This window comes from Macrobrachium nipponense, chromosome 6 (genome assembly GCF_015104395.2).
Source record: "Macrobrachium nipponense isolate FS-2020 chromosome 6, ASM1510439v2, whole genome shotgun sequence".
Taxonomy (NCBI): domain Eukaryota; kingdom Metazoa; phylum Arthropoda; class Malacostraca; order Decapoda; family Palaemonidae; genus Macrobrachium; species Macrobrachium nipponense.
In genome coordinates this window covers 99343180-99359920 of record NC_061108.1, presented here as the reverse complement: position 1 = coordinate 99359920, position 16741 = coordinate 99343180, and positions in this window count along the sequence as shown.

Below are 16741 nucleotides of genomic sequence, written 5' to 3'. Positions count from 1 at the left end.
GCAGGTTCCTCGCCTTGGATGTCAGGAGGCACCTGAGGGGGGATCCCCTATCCTGGGACAAGGGATAGTTGTATCACATTCCTCAGATACCTGGGGATACCCGAGGTATGGATCCTCTATCCAGGAACAGGGAATTAAAGAGATCTTTGTGCGATCGTACTTCCTCAGGGGAGAGTAACATGCCTTGGATGTCTGAAGACACCCAAGATGCAGATCCCCCATCCTGGGCCAAAATGTAGATCCCCCATTGTGGGACAAGAGACAGTTGTATTCCATGCCTTGGGATCCCTCCTGTCCTGGGACAGGGGACTGGAGGGAAATTTTTGTGTCTCTTCTATAGAAGAAGACATACCATGAAAGGGGCTACTAGCCTTTTCACAGTCTAGATCTGCCACTCTTCTCTCAGTTGGGTCTATCCGCCTAACCAGACCTTCAGAAAGAGAAGAGGTCTTCTTGCGGTCTAGAGCCGCCGCCTTCTTCTCTTTGGGTCAGTCAGCCTAACAGGACCCTCAGATGAAGAAGATGGGGGAACAGGGTCTATTCTTCAACATCCTATCACTCTTCATCAATTTGGCTAGAAGATCCTTAACTTTGGAAGGCATCGGACGGCACGTCATAGAGATGGGGGGGAGAATTGGAAGCCCTATGGTGTGCAATCAACCCCGCAAGGGTGGTTCCCCTGGTAGACCTGGTGATGACCAGTTTCCTAATCTCCTCTAGACCTGAAAAAGATGGAATATTATAGGCTGCCTCCCTTTGCTCAGAGGAAGAATATTCCCCTCCGAAAAAAAAAAAAGGAAGCCCTCAAGAAATTACGACAGGCGTCCGCCCTCCATAAAAAGTACCCCATTGCCAAAGCACAAGAGGCATGTGGAGGAATATAATTTCTTCGGAGACCAATTACAACACTCTGTGCAAGTATGTATTAGTCACTGAACATACACACATTTGATACAATTCTTGGGTTTACATGATCTCCAAGAATAATCATATATATAGTATATACAATATGTATGATTAATCACAAAAAAAAAAAAAAGATAGAATGGTATGCTTTAAGATGTAATTGTATTCTTGTTTCACCAATTAACCCTCTTACGCCGGAGCCCTAAAAATCAAAACCTCTCCCGTATGCCGGGCCTGGTTTGGACGGTTGGAGCGGGCGGAAGCGTGGAAAAAATAATTTTTTCAAAAAATTACAGCGCGCGTACTTTTGAAGATTAAGAGTTCATTTTTGGCTCCTTTTTTTGTCATTGCCTGAAGTTTAGAATGCAACCATCAGAAATGAAAAATAATATCATTATCATATGTAAATAATGCGATATATGGTAGCAAAAAAAAAAAATTCATACATAATTGTATTCAAATCACGCTGTGCAGAAAACGGTCAAAGCTAACCAGTTACTTTTTTTTGCGTTGTATTGTACACTAAATTGCGATCATTTTGATATATAATACATTGTAAAACAATAAAAGCAACACCGGAAAAATATTATCACAAAATGATGTACAAATTCGTAACGAGCGGACGTAAAAAAATGTTATTTTTCAAAATTTTCAAAAATTCACCGTAATTCTAAATAATGTTCTAGAGACTTCCAATTTGTTTCAAAATTAAGACAAATGATTGAATATTACGATACTGTAGAGTTTTAGATTAGAATTGCAGATTTCGACCATTTCGGACGAGTTAAATTTGACCGAATGTCGAAATTTTAATATATATATTTTTTTATATGGACATATTTCGAAGATGGAAAAAGCTACAACCTTCAATTATTTTTTATTGTATTCTTCATGAATTTGCGCACATTTTGATATATGAAACTCTATAAAAAGGCTAATATGAAAAGGAGCAAATATTAGGATAATGCCATGTACGTATTTCGGAGACTTTGCGGCCGCGATCGCGCGCGAGTGAAGGTAAATATATTTTTTCAAAAATTCACCATAAATCACAAATATTGTTTTAGAGACTTCAAATTTGTTTCAAAATGAAGAAAAATGACAGAATATTACTAGGCCGTAAGAGTTTTAGCTTACAATTGCGTTTTTCAACTATTTCGGTAGAGTCAAATTTGACCGAACGTGGTTTTTTTCTATTTATTGTGATTTATATGCAAATATTTTGAAAAAAGAGAAAAGCTACAACCTTCAATCATTTTTAGTTGTATTCTACATGAAATTACGCACATTTTCATATATAAAACTTTATGTAACAGCTAATTTTAAATGGTGCAAACATTTCGACAATCGCACAAAAAAATTCTGATTTTTCGGAAAAGTTTACCGCGACGAACGTAATGTTTTTTTTTTCATAAATTCACCATAAATCGAAATATTGTGCTAGAGACTTCCAAGTCGTTGCAAAATGAAGGTAAATGATTGAATATTACTAGAATATAAGAGTTTTAGCTTACAATTGCGTTTTTCAACCATTTCGGTAGAGTCAAAGTTGACCGAATGTTGAAATTTTTGCACTTAACGTTATTTATATGAAAATATTTCAAAACTGATAAAAGCTACAACCATGGGTTGGTTTTTGTTGTATTGTGCAGGAAATTGCGCACATTTCCATATATAAAACTTTATGTAACGGCAAATTTAAAAGGGTGCAAACATTAGGACAATCGCACGAAAAAATTTATCGGAAGAGTTATCGCACGAACGTAAGGAAAAAGTTTTTTCATAAATTCACCATAAATCGAAATATTGTGCTAGAGACGTCCAATTTGTTGCAAAATGAAGGCAAATGATTGAATATTACTATAATGTAAGAGTTTTAGCTTACAATTGCGTTTCTCGACCATTTCTGTAGAGTCAAAGTTGACCGAAGGTTGAAATTTTTGCACTTATCGTTATTTATATGAAAATATTTCAAAACTGATAAAAGCTACAATCATGAGTATTTTTTAGTTGTATTGTGCATGAAATTGCGCACATTTTCATATATAATACTTCATGTAAAGGATAATTTAAAATGGTGCAATAATTATGTCAAAGTGACGAAATAATTTCCGAGATGTGTCACTGATACTTTTTAGTGCGATAAGAAAGAAATTCGCGCTTGCGCGCCTGCGTAGCGATTGTAAACAAAACAACGCCTTGATCCGTGAACTCCCAGCATCCCCCAAGGCGCGTGATACAAAAGTTTTCGGCTGGTAGGCCTATAAGTATTTTTCCGCGAATTTTTAAAAAAACTTTTTTGAGCCGACGTATGATACGTCCAATCGGCATACGGGAGACATTTTGACTCGACGTTTAATACGTCCAATCGGCGTAAGAGGGTTAAATATCGAATGAATAAGGCTCATCCACCTGAGTACGATGGATCCAAGGCAGTTGTTTCCCCTAGTGAGGGTACCCCTCACACCTGTACCCTCACACCTCCCACTGATAGTGGAGCTACCAAACAACCTTACTGTGTAGAATAGCCTGCTCCAGCTCCACACTGAAGGTAATTCCCAAGTAAAGACCAATGGTTTGTATTCGCGTACAAACAACTATTACTTTACGGTATCTACATATACTGTACATTCATTGTAAACTAAGATCTATAGTACTGAAGTAAAGATTTTATTCTTTAAGAAAAGAAACAAACATTATACATAAGGGCACATAGTTTATGACTTTGCCCAGATGCATCTCTCTGAAAATCAACATCCATTATAATACCAGTGAAGAATTAATCTGCACATATTGGCATGATATCCATTATTAAATAAACAATTGACAAAAGATTTACCATTATAGATTTATTGATATGAAAGGAAAAGGGTAGCGCACCAACAGATTAGTACAGTAAAACCACACATGCTAGACAATAGCTAGGTAATATCTGCCAGGTTGCTTTTTAGTGAATTACAGTAGTCTATCAAGATTTTAGTTTACTGGTCAGGTTGGATGGGGTCTTTTCACCATTTGGAAAGGTTTGGTTGGGATTCACCCTATTGAACCAAACAAAAACTTCTTTCAGTTTTCTTCTAAAGATTGAAAAAGAAACCCACAAAATAACTTTGTAACTTGTTTACTTCTAAGTATTTACATTTAGTTTTACTCCACACTTGAGTAATTTCAGGCCCTGTCTGTGGCCCATTCTCAAGAGATGTTTGGGATGTTAGCCTGGGTCAAGGCCCAGCAGTCTTCTGGAACTTCTTCTCGTTGAGCTGTCATTTATGTGATGGCTGTTCTGGTTTTCTTGAGAGTTGCCAATCCCCTCTTGTCGCTCTGATATCCTGAGCTGATGGTCAATGGGATTCACCCTATTAGTAACCTAGGTATTTAACCTGATGGTTTATGGCCCCCAGGTCAGGGAGTCTCCTCTGTACAGGTAGAACCTGATAGCTGGCATCCTACATTACGTTAAGGAAGTAAGTTTGGATGCATCCACGCATCCACATAGGGGGAAACACCGCATTGGATCCATCGTCATCACGTTGATCAGCCTTATTCACTCAATATTGAATTGGTGAAACAAGAATACAATTACATCTTTAAGCATACTATTCAAAAGATTGAAGTTTCGTCAACATAATGTGATATATGAAAGCATCCTACAAACTAAAATAGGCATGTTAGGTCTTTGTAAAATGATATTGTTATGATACAATAAAGTTTGTTCATACTTACCTGGCAGATATATATAATCAAGTACCCACCCACCTCCCCTCAGGGGACAGTGCAAATAAAAATTATGAATAGAAAATGGGAATGGTTCCTGATACCCGCCTCCCAGCGGCGGGAATGGGTACTAACCACCTGGCCGACCACTGCGTGTGTCGGAAGTTTTTAAAAATTCTGTCGGACTTCAGAAAATACAGCTATATATATATCTGACAGGTAAGTTTCATGAACAAAATATGTTTTCAAGGCAGTTTTTAAATCCAATATGGCAGCAACCGGGTGACGTGCCGTTCGTAACTGCAAAGGATCCAACATCTTTCCTAGCCTTCTCAGCACTCATTTGAACAATGTTAGCATATATGTAATGTTTATTGATCTTACTCAAGATTGCAGTTGTATTCAGCACAATAAAACAACATTCTATTGACTATATTACTGAAAGTATGAAACTTCTTATTCCCGGGGTTATAGCTTGAACCGAAATTCATTTTTACCTTGTAATCCGTGGTTTTATCCTTACTGCCATTACAACTGAAACTCCACAGTGTTTATTTGATTGTAATTATACATGTTTTGGTCTTAATTAATTCAAAATTGCACTTGAACTACATTGCGGTTCCTGGTTCCTAAGCGCTCGCTCCACAAACACAGTTGCGGGCAACACACAAGTACACGGTTTATGAGGTGCAAATCTTTATTACCTTAATTGTTTACTTTACTCATTAATTAGTTTAACTTTACTTTGTTACTTCAAAATGTTTATTTAATTCGTGTCTATTATCCCTTTTTTGCAACCAAATTAACCCTAAAAAATTACAGATATTTCTGAAGTACAAGCAGACGATGGCAAAAAGACTCATCATTGCCAATTTTGTGGAGCTTTACACATACGCTGATGCATTTACAAACTTTCCATGAATTCTAGTTGTCATAATAATGCAATAATGATAAAATTGCTCTAATATGTATATATACTACAAATAGATACGCTAATTTCACCTACTTCCCCGGTTTTGTGTAAGTCTTATACCCAGTTTGGAGGGTAAACACATACAAATTGGCAACACTGATAAACAATAGAAGAGCGCGAACAACATCGTAGGTACTGTTCACAGCAAAACTGTTGATATTTGAGTCAGGAATCAATTTACTTTTTCAACAACGAATATTTTCAAATTAATAATCATGAATACATATGTAAAAAAATTTATACAATTCATGATCTTAAGCTGCCGTTTAACTATTTACCTAAATAATTATCTAGTGCACACTTCTTCTTCTTCTACCAAAAAATTGTATAGTTTCCTTGGATAAGTCGTGGTTGATGTTTTTGTTTACGATTTCTATGAAGAAAGTGCCCCAGTGTCTAAGGGTACAAGTGGTGTGCAGATTTAGCACGTTATGGGAAGTTTATTGACACAAGCAACTCCGAAAACATCAAGATGGCGTAAATCTTCTAAATATTTGGAGTTGTAAGTAAAAATTTTGAAAGCGTCTTTGATTAACCTCTGTTTAATCTTAAAATATGACCTTAATTTCTAACTTTGGAGAAAAAAACTTACTTCAAAAGGAGAGTAGAGGTCTCGAGGTGTTGCTCTCACCACCAACAACTTGTGACTGGTGCCCATCTCTGGTGTCAGGACGTGTTTAAGTACTTTTTCGGAGGGTGGATCCACACACGATGGAAACTGGATCCGCTAGTCCAGTCGGTTGCTCCCCTACTTAGGATAAACAACCGCAGATGATCCATTGTCATTGCGCTGGCCAGGCCTTATTCACTCAAAATTTAATTGGTGAAACAAGAATACAATTACAACTTTAAGCATACCATTCAAAAGATTGAAGTTTCATCAACATAATGTGATATATGAAAGCCCCATACAAACTAAAATAAGCATGTGAGCTCTTCATAAAATGTGTTTTCTGGGCTCAGCTCGTGTCGCTGCGCGAAATATCCTTTAATCTATTATTTCTAGGGTAAATGTACTAACACATACCAGAGAATAAATAAAATAAAGAAAAAGGTCAGTATAACTGACTCGCTCACCCTCCAAGAGGGTGTCGGTATGAACACTAGGCGAGTGAGACCACTACCACGAGCCAAATGCCAATAGAAATCTCCCACTACAAAAACCCTCCAAGAGGAGAGCCGACCCACAGAGTGAGCAGCTCGTACTACTACTACTCCATCCCATGCTGCCGACTGCTGCGCCTCTGGTGGCCATCCTTTTCAGTTAGCGCACACGAGTCACACGTGCTATTTTTCTCTCTGTGTTTTTTGTGCCCTTTCGTTGGATTTATCTATAATGGAGCGTGCAGCTATCGCAGCAGCTAAGTTAAGTACTCAGTATTTATGGTTAGTTGGTTTTTTCCGGCCCTGAGACAGTATTTGCCGTTTTTTAGGTATAAATACGTACTCTGGGTCGGAAGCAATGGCAGGCATTGGTTTCTGCCTCATGGTGGGTTCGTTTCGTTGGTCCTCCCATACCTAGGAACATCCCCTTATCTAATGTACCGCTCTATATTAATTATCCGTTTTACTTAGGGTACTGTCTACTCAGGTTTGTCATGCATGCATGTCTTTTTACCTTATGTAGGCTTCTTCTTTCCAGACCCTAGTCCCGGCTCTTAGTATCGGCCCTGACTAGCTTTGAGTGGTAGACTTTCCTTCGGGTTAGTCGTACACTCCTGGATTTTTTCTCCTACTATATTGTTTTCTTTCTTTTAAATTTTATTTATTTGTACCATGTATTTTGTATGGTTAGGTTAGTTAGGCGTCTGGCTTAAGCCTAGGTCCTGGCTCATTGAGCCTATACTACCGCTCATCAGTTCGGTTGCTTCCCTATAGCATCTCTCTGATCAGTTGGTTTTGGCCCAGTGGGCCTTTATGCTACTGCTTTCAGTTCAGTTGCTTCCCGATAGCATCTCTCTGATCAGTTGGTTTGTCCTAGGCTTAGTTGTTTTGTTTTGGTCTTACGCCTCGTGGTCACTACGCGATCACGAGTCAGCCAGACGCCTGCCCAGTCACCTTCCCCCCCCTCCCGCTCTTCCATAGAGTCGGGAGGGTGGGTCGGTCTGCACCAATGCTCGCTCCACATACCCGAGGCCCTGCTTCCCTCTCTCCCCCCAGGCGGAGGGCCAGGGAGACGGGACAGACCAGAATGGACTCGACCTCTCCGGCTTCTCGGTCCGGCCGGGGTGTAATGGGGGTGGGGTACTGGCCTTTCCCCCCATCCGTTGCTTCCTTGTCGCTCCGTGTTCGCTCGAGCCTGTATGTCTTCTCGCTCTTTCCCACCTTACTAGGGCTCCTTTCATGATCGGAGTCCTGGCATCCAGCGGAAAGATGTTATCCACCCAGTAGAGTGGACGGAACATACAGTGGGTCCCTGCTAACCTTACCGTATTGCCGAGGTTACTACACTCCGCTACGCACTGGGACTTGGTCCGGTTCGTTGAGTTTTAGGTTTAAGTGTTTTTAGATTAACTATAAGTTTATCTAAGTACCTTAAAACCTTCCCCCCCTCCCTTACGTGTCCTTACCGGATCTCTCCGGGATTATAGCCTATTCAGGCGAAGCCAGGGGGGGGTTATGCCCAAATTTTTTTGCCGAGCTCCGCATGCACGGAGTTCTTCTGTCCTTTACGCCTGTAAGTGATATTCTTTAAGATACTCATGTGTCTTCCACTTACAGACCCACCAACTGTGAGCACCGGGATGCGCCGCCACACTTCAGGACCCATGTGGACACGAAGTTTGCCGGTCCCATGCTCCATGCGCGACTCTGCACGGGGCATCCAGGTCTGGTACCATGAGACGTGTACCATATGTTACGATCTGGTGAGCCAGCTTTTAAAAGTAAGGGGTAAGTATTCCATCTCCGGTAGCTGCTCCGCTTCTGTTTTTAGTGCTTAAGTTTTCATCATTCACTTTAACTTAAGCGATCTAAGTTTAAGTTATACTTTAAGTTTTAGTTTAAGTGATTCTTAAATCTAATCTACGCCCTCTCTTCCAGGCGCCGGCAGTGAGGATACCGCACTGGCAACCTGCGGCCTGGGTCGGCGGTTTTGGGAAGAACGCCGCCAAGGGTATGCCCTACATCTAGAGAAGCGGTTGGCGCTGTTAATCTTCCCGGAGGCAAGGCGACAGGATACGTCGACCCAGTAGTGGCGGCCCCGACTATCGCCTTCATCCAACAAACAGCTGGCTGCCTCATTAACTGACCAAGACCAGGATATCTCCACGGATGTCGCGACTTTAGATATTAATGTGGAACCTATGGTAGGTGTAGACGACCTGTTGGTCGAGGTAGGTATGGTGGACACCAAGGGGTCACCCTTGGGCGTAACTGTTTTTTCTACTCCTGCAACCTCTCCATCTTCCAGGCTCTTTTACAGATGAATTGTATACTCCTCCTGACGCTTCGGTTAGAACTCCTAAGGTCAAGGGTCAAGCAGTGAAATCCTTGTCTAAGACGTCGTCGTCGTCTAAGAAGACGGCTTCGGCGTCATCCTCTCGCGTAAGTCTACCGGCTGGGAATCCCGGAGCAGACAGGTCTAAAGCTTCTAGCTCCGGCTTCTAAGTCCTCGAGGAGTAAATCCTCCAGAGAGGATCTAGCACCCCCCGGCAGAGTCACCAGTTCCGCTACCTTGGTTCCGATTCAGAGCCACCCCTCCACCTCCGCAGCAGCTCCGGCCTTGACTCCCAATGCTGGCCTGTTGCAAACAGGTGGGCGACCTGGTTGGGTCCCTAAAGAGGTAGCATAAGGAACAAATGATCTCTCGTTTGTCTGATAGGATTACTTCCCAGGACTCCATTTATAGCCGGACTGGAGAGAAGCCCCTCTAGCCTCTCCTCCACTTTCCATACGAGTGGAACTCAGCTTCCTCCGTATGACTTCGCTACCTCCGTTCTCGATGAACAATCCATGGAGAGTAGCGTCATACGCCCCCTTCCAGGACGGGTCTCATTTCTATACCGGAATTTGGAACTCGAAGGATAGAGGACTTCGAGTTCTACCCGGAAGACCTCCAGCCTCGTTCATAGGCTACGCAAGGCTTACAGCTTCAGCCATGGTTCGGGATGATAGGGTACAACAAAGGAGACAGTCCTCTATTCACGAGACCAGGCTCAGAGAGAATGGCTCAGGTGTTTAGAGGACATGGATTGTTCTTAATACCAAGATACAACCTTTTAAGAGTCCCTTTACCATTTTCACAATGGATGGAGAGTACCCCGCTCCCGTTCCTGACAAAGATCGCGAGGTCTACCATCCCAGCGGCCCAGAAGGGGGAACCCATGCCATCAATTGAAGGAAGCAGATCCCCACATCTCCGTTGTCTCCCCATCAGCCGGAGAATTGTGGAAGACTTGCCGACACCTTCTCAGCTGGCAAACTCAAACCTGACTGTGCTATGGAGCAGTTTGGTGAAAAGCTACAGGCTCCCAGATAGCCTTATTCAGGCTGAATTTGACGCGAAATCGCGATTAGCCAGGTCAATTAACTCTATGGCTATTCCCGATGGGCGAGGTAGCAACCATAGCCTATGGCTCAGAAGCAAACGCAAAATGTTTTTAAACTCAATGAAAACCGAAAGCCCTGACCCCTCCCAAACGGTACAGGTCGGATATGTCTGAGTTTGCCACGGCTAGAACAAGAATTGTAGGAAGCATGTCCTACAAGAGCACAAGGCCATTCGACATGAGCCGAATAGGTTACTCTCGTCTAACATCTGGGAGCAGATCTCTTCCGAAGCTATGGTGAAGGAAGTCCAGTCAGAGGCTACGAGGCTGAACCGAGCCTTAAGGACCGTTGGGGCCCTTACGGCTAAGAGGAGGCAAGACCTAACAACCTAAAGGTAAGGGACAGAGGAAACCTAGGCGTTTCCATCTCCTTACCAGAAAAAAGCAGCCACGCTTTCCTCAGCAAGTTTCCAGCGGTGCCTTAGTGCAACAGCCCAACCGTTCCACTTCTAAGGCTCAATCACAACCGGAATTTATGTGATATCCCCCCTAGCCTCAGCCCTCCACCTCTTACGCCATCTCTCCAGCTTACAATCAAGCCTTCGAGAGTCAAGCTTCACAGAAGTATGACCGCTCGGGTAAGGGAGGCAGAGGTAAGCGTTCCTTTCGTGGGAGAAGGATCGGAGGCCCCCTTTAATAGGGGAAAGCACTTCAGAGAGGTCGAGGCGGTTACCAGAACCAATGAAGAACTTCAGGTAGGAGGGAGGCTGTTTCACTTTCGCCACCGGTGGAACTTCAGCGAATGGGCTCGGAGCATAGTGTCAAAAGGCCTGGGTTGGAGCTGGTTGACGAACCCACTTCCATCCAGACCTTTCCGTCAACTTCCTTCCAAGGAATTGACAGAGTACGCAGAGGACCTCCTTCAGAAAGGAGCTATAGCGAGAGTCAAGAGATTAAAATTTCAAGGTCGCTTGTTCAGCGTGCCAAAGAAAGGCTCACAAAAAAGAAAAAAGGGTAATCTTAGACTTGTCCCGCTTAAACTTAAGCCATCGCTGCGACAAGTTCAAGATGCTCACGATCTCGCAGGTGCGGACTTACTTCCCGTGGGGCCGTCCACCACCTCTCATCGATCTTACAGACGCCTACTATCATACCCTATTGCAAGACACTTCCGTCCATATCTGGGTTTCAAGATAGGAGACCAGGCATTCTCCTTCAAGTAGTTCCCTCGGGACTCAACGTGGCACCAGGGTGTTCACGAAATTAGCGGAAGTGGTAGTGCAACAACTCAGGTCACAAGGGATTATGGTAGTAGCGTATCTCGACGATTGTTGTCTGGGCTTCAACAGTCGAGGAATGCAACAGAGCTACACTGAAAGTGATTCAGTTCCTGGAATATTCTAGCTTCAAGATAAACAGGACCAAGTCAAGACTCACTCCAGAGTCAAACTTTCAGTGGTCTGGGCATTCAATGGAATCTATCCTCCCATACTCTGTCGATTCCATCAACCAAAAGGAAAGAAATAGCGAAGTCAGTCAAGCAATTTCTAAGTCACGAACGTCTTAATGAAAGCCAAACTGAAAGACCTAACCAGAATCTGGCGCTCACGAGCAAATGTCAGGTCCAGGGACAAACTATCCTCAGTCCCTCTGATTCTAAAGAATCGACTTCAGCCGTGGGCGAAAGTCAAGAATTGTCAGTGTCAGTACCCCTTCAGTTCCCTACCACCAGGGATTCACCATCACACAGACGCGTCCTTAAGCGGTTGGGGAGGGTTATTCCCAGGTCAAAAAAGGTTCAAGGAACTTGGTCACCTCAGGGTTCAGTCAGTTCCATATAACGTACTGGAGGCAATGGCAGTGTTCTTGACTCTAAAAGGTTACGCCCACCAAAGTAGCTCATAAAGCTAGTTCTGGACAGCGCAGTGGTAGTACATTGTATAAACAGGGGAGGCTCCAAGTCACGTCATCTAAATCATGTTCATGGTAGCCATCTTCTCCCTGGCAGACAAGTTCAGTTGGCATCTCTCCTCCACTCACATAGCGTGGAGTGAGAAACGTCATAGCAGACGCGTTTATCCCGATCATGCCCCTAGAGTCGGAATGGTCACTGGACAACAGTTCGTTCCAAATGGATCCTTCAAAGAGTTCCAGGGCTACAAGTGGATCTCTTCGCATCTCAAGCGAATCACAAACTGCCGTGTTATGTAGTCCCCCAACCTGGACCTCTGGCCTATGCCACGGACGCCCTGGCTCTAGACTGGAACAACTGGAAGAAGATTTATGTCTTTCCTCCAGTGAATCTTCTCATGAAAGTTTTAAACAAACTCAGAACATTCAAGGGTCAAGTGGCTCTAGTAGCCCCAGACTGGCCGAAGAGCAATTGGTATCCCCTAATTCTGGAGCTGGGCCTTCGTCCTCTTCGGATCCCCAATCCCAGGCTCTCCCAGTCAGTACAAACGAAGACTGTGTTCGCTTCCTCAGGGATTCTCAAAACCCTAACTTTATGGACTTCATGAAGTTTGCGGCAAAAAGAGATGCGAATATTGACCCTCAGAATATTCTCTTCTTGGAATCCGTATAAAAGGGATTCAACTTTGAGACAGTATGATGCTGCTGTCAAAAAGTTAGCAATCTTCCTGAGAGAATCAGATATTAGAATCATGACAGTTAATTCAGCTATATCCTTTTTCAGATCCTTATTTGAAAAAGGTTTAAGCAGCTAGCACGATTACGACAACAAGTCAGCCTTGAAAAAGATATTTCAATTTGGATTCAACATAGACTTGACGGATTCCTACTTCTCGTCTATTCCTAAGGCATGTGCTAGACTTAGACCTTCTGTAAGGCCTACGTCAGTTTCATGGTTCTTAAACGATGTTCTAAAACTGGCTTCAGAAACCGATAATGACACATGCTCGTTTATAATGCTCTTAAGAAACCCTGTTTTTATTAAGCTTAGCTTCAGGAGCAAGAATTTCAGAACTGTCGGCTTTATCCAGAGATCCGGATCATATTCAATTCCTTCCCACAGGGGAAGTCCTACTTTCTACGGAACGTAGCTTTTTAGCAAAGAATGAAGATCCTTTGATGAGGTGGGAACCTTGGAAGGTACTACCCCTTCCACAAGATGTATCTCTTTGCCAGTTACAACCTTACGAGCCTTTCTGTCCAGGACCTCCTCATCTTCATCGGGTCCCCTCTTTAAGAGGGAAAAAGGTGGAACTTATCCATTAAAGGCATCAGGCAACAAATCCTGTACTTTATTAAGCAAGCCAATCCTGACTCTTTCCCGAAAGCACATGATGTCAGGGCAGTAGCCACCTCAATTAATTATTTCCAACACATGAACTTCGATGAGTTGAAAAAGTATACCGGATGGAAATCGCCGACAGTGTTCAAACGTCATTACCTTAAGTCCTTGGAAGCTCTGAAATTTTCAGCAGTAGCAAGCGGGTAACATGTTTCCCCTGACTCTAGTTAATTTTGTAGTAGAAGATTCAGTCCTCCTTTCTACCTGCCTCACCCAACAGTTCGTCTATTCCTGCCGTGTTCATTTACATTCACCTTGTGTCTTAGCTGCTTTTATGATGATGTAGTGGGTGCCCCTTATTTTTTTTTTTTGCTATGGGACACTCACAAGATGATTATAGATATTGATCTCATGGATGTTACCCCCTTATTTTTATGCTAGGGGATACATCATTATTTATAATGGTTACGGGTTTTGTATATTAAGTCATATACATTCCTTATATATTATCATTGTTGATTAATTTGTTCATTTGATTATTTAATTGCTATTATATTTTTGATACATGCCTTTACACAGATACCATTTTGTTACATGTAAACCATTTTACCTCTTGTACATATGTAAATTACCTTATGATAAGAAACATGATTAGAATTAAGTGTATAATTTAAGCATATTTCTAATTTTGTATCACTGTGTATTTGTATCTTTTTAGCAATTATATTCTTTTTTATATTTATTTTCTCTTTTATTTGAGACCTATTCTGATTTATTTTATTACTTTTGTTTACAATCTTGTGCTATTTCTCTTGGTACGATTTCGCGCAGCGACACGAGCTGAGCCCAGAAAAGGGATTTTGACGTAAGGAAAAATCTATTTCTGGGCGATTGGCTCGTGTCGCCAGCGAAATCCCACCCTACCCATCCCTTCGCCCAAGATTGTCTGCTAACTTCAGGATGGCCACCAGAGGCGCAGCAGTCGGCAGCATGGGATGGAGTAGTAGTAGTACGAGCTGCTCACTCTGTGGGTCGGCTCTCCTCTTGGAGGGTTTTTGTAGTGGGAGATTTCTATTGGCATTTGGCTCGTGGTAGTGGTCTCACTCGCCTAGTGTTCATACCGACACCCTCTTGGAGGGTGAGCGAGTCAGTTATACTGACCTTTTTCTTTATTTTATTTATTCTCTGGTATGTGTTAGTACATTACCCTAGGAAATAATAGATTAAAGGATATTTCGCTGGCGACACGAGCCAATCGCCCAGAAATAGATTTTTCCTTACGTCAAAATCCCTTTTCAAGGCACTTTTGAAATCCAATATCGCAGCAATCGCGTGGCTGGCTATTCTAACCACAGACAATCCACCATCTTTCCCAGCCTTCCCAGCACTCATTTGAACAATGTTAGTGTATATATGCAACGTTTATTGATCTTACTCAAGATTGCAGTTGTAATCAGCACAATAAAACATTTTGTTGCCTATATTAGTGAAAGTATGAAACTTTTAAGTTTAACTTTACTTCAAAATGTTTATTTAATTCATGTCGATTATCCCTTTTTTGCAACCAAATTAACCCCAAAAAATTACAGATATTCTACAGTACGAGCAGATGACGGCAAATAGACTCATCGTTGCCAATCTAGTTGAGCTTCACACATACGCTGATGCATTTACAAACTGTTTCCATGAATTCTAGTTGTCATAGTAATGCAGTAATATAGATACACTAATTTCACTTATTTCCCCGGTTTTTTGTAAGTCTTATACCCAGTTTGGAGGGTAAACACATACCAAGAGACAACACTGATAAACGATTGAAGAGCGCAAAACGCCACAAAGAACTGGTTAGAGGTCGGGTTTATGATTGTTGTGATGAAAGTGCCCCAGTGTCTATGGGTACAAGCGGTGTGCGGATTTAGCACAGGAAATGGGAAGTTTGTTGACACAAGCGACTCCGCAAACATCGAGATGGCGTCAATCTTCTAAATTTTTTTATTTGTAAGTAAAATTTTTCTAAAGCGTTTTGGGGTAGTGTGCACTGCATTGGCCACACACTTTTCATTATCCTGTTTAAATCTTAAAATATGGCCTTAATTTCTAACTTTGGAGAAAATACTTACTTTGAAAGGAGAGTAGAGGTCTTGAGTTCCTGCCATCACCACCAACAACTCATGACTGATGACTATCTCCGGTGTCAGGACGTGTTATAGTACTTTTTCGGAGGGTGGCCAAAACCACGGTAGTCAGTGAGTTGGCCAGTCCACTCAGTTGTTTACCCTATAACAATTTTTTTTATGATCCCATACAAAGTTCCCAATTTCTTACAGTGCTTCCCAATTACTGTTCTACTTACCTACCTAGAGGGTTGGGTATAGGGTAAACAACCGCATGGACTGGCCAACTCACCGACTACCCGCGGTTAGGCCGCCCTCCAAAAAAGTACTTTTAACATGGATAATAGACATGAATTAAATGAACATTTTGAAGTAAAGTTAAACCAAATAATGAGTAAAGTAAACAATTCAGGGAATAAAGCTTTGCACCTCATAAACATGTAGTCGTCTGCTGCTCGTAACTGTGTTTGCAGAGTGAATGCTTAGGAACCATGAACAGCAACGTGGTTCAAGTGCAATGTGGAGTGAATAAAGACCAAAATATGATATTGTTAAGATACAATAAAGTTTTGTACATACTTACCTGGCAGATATATACTTAGCTATAGACTCGGTCGTCCCGACAGAATTTCAAAACTCGCAGCACACGCGACAGGTAGGTCAGGTGATCCACCATTCCCGCCGCTGGGTGGCGGGGTCTGGAACTATTCCCGTTTTCTAAGCCATAATTTCTCTTCCACCTGTCTCCTGAGGGGAGGATGGGTGGGCCATTAATCGTATATATCTGCCAGGTAAGTATGTACAAAACTTTATTGTATCTTAACAATATCATTTTTGTACAAGTAACTTACCCAGCAGATATATACTTAGCTGATTGGCACCTTGGTGGCGGCAAGAAGACAGCTAAAAACAAAATAATACTTAAACTAAATACATTAAAAAACAGGGAAAAAACAACCTATGTTCTTGGATAACATAATCCATAGTTCCTACCTGATTGGGCTGAAGACTTCATGACTACTGTCGATGAGTCTGCTTGCCTCAAGAGTTTCAACGAGGAATGAACCTATGGTTGAATAACTCTTTGGATCGTGTCAATGGGGGCTAGCCCGCTTACGCGACAGAGCCTATACTGGATCGTACCAATGGGGGCTGACCCACTTACATGGTAGAGCCTTGACCTTTTGTCATATCAATGGAGACTCGCCCTCTTACATGACAGAGTTAAGGTTATTAAAAAAAAATCACAAAGAGCACTGAAGCCAATCCCGATCACCTGACCATGTTAGTA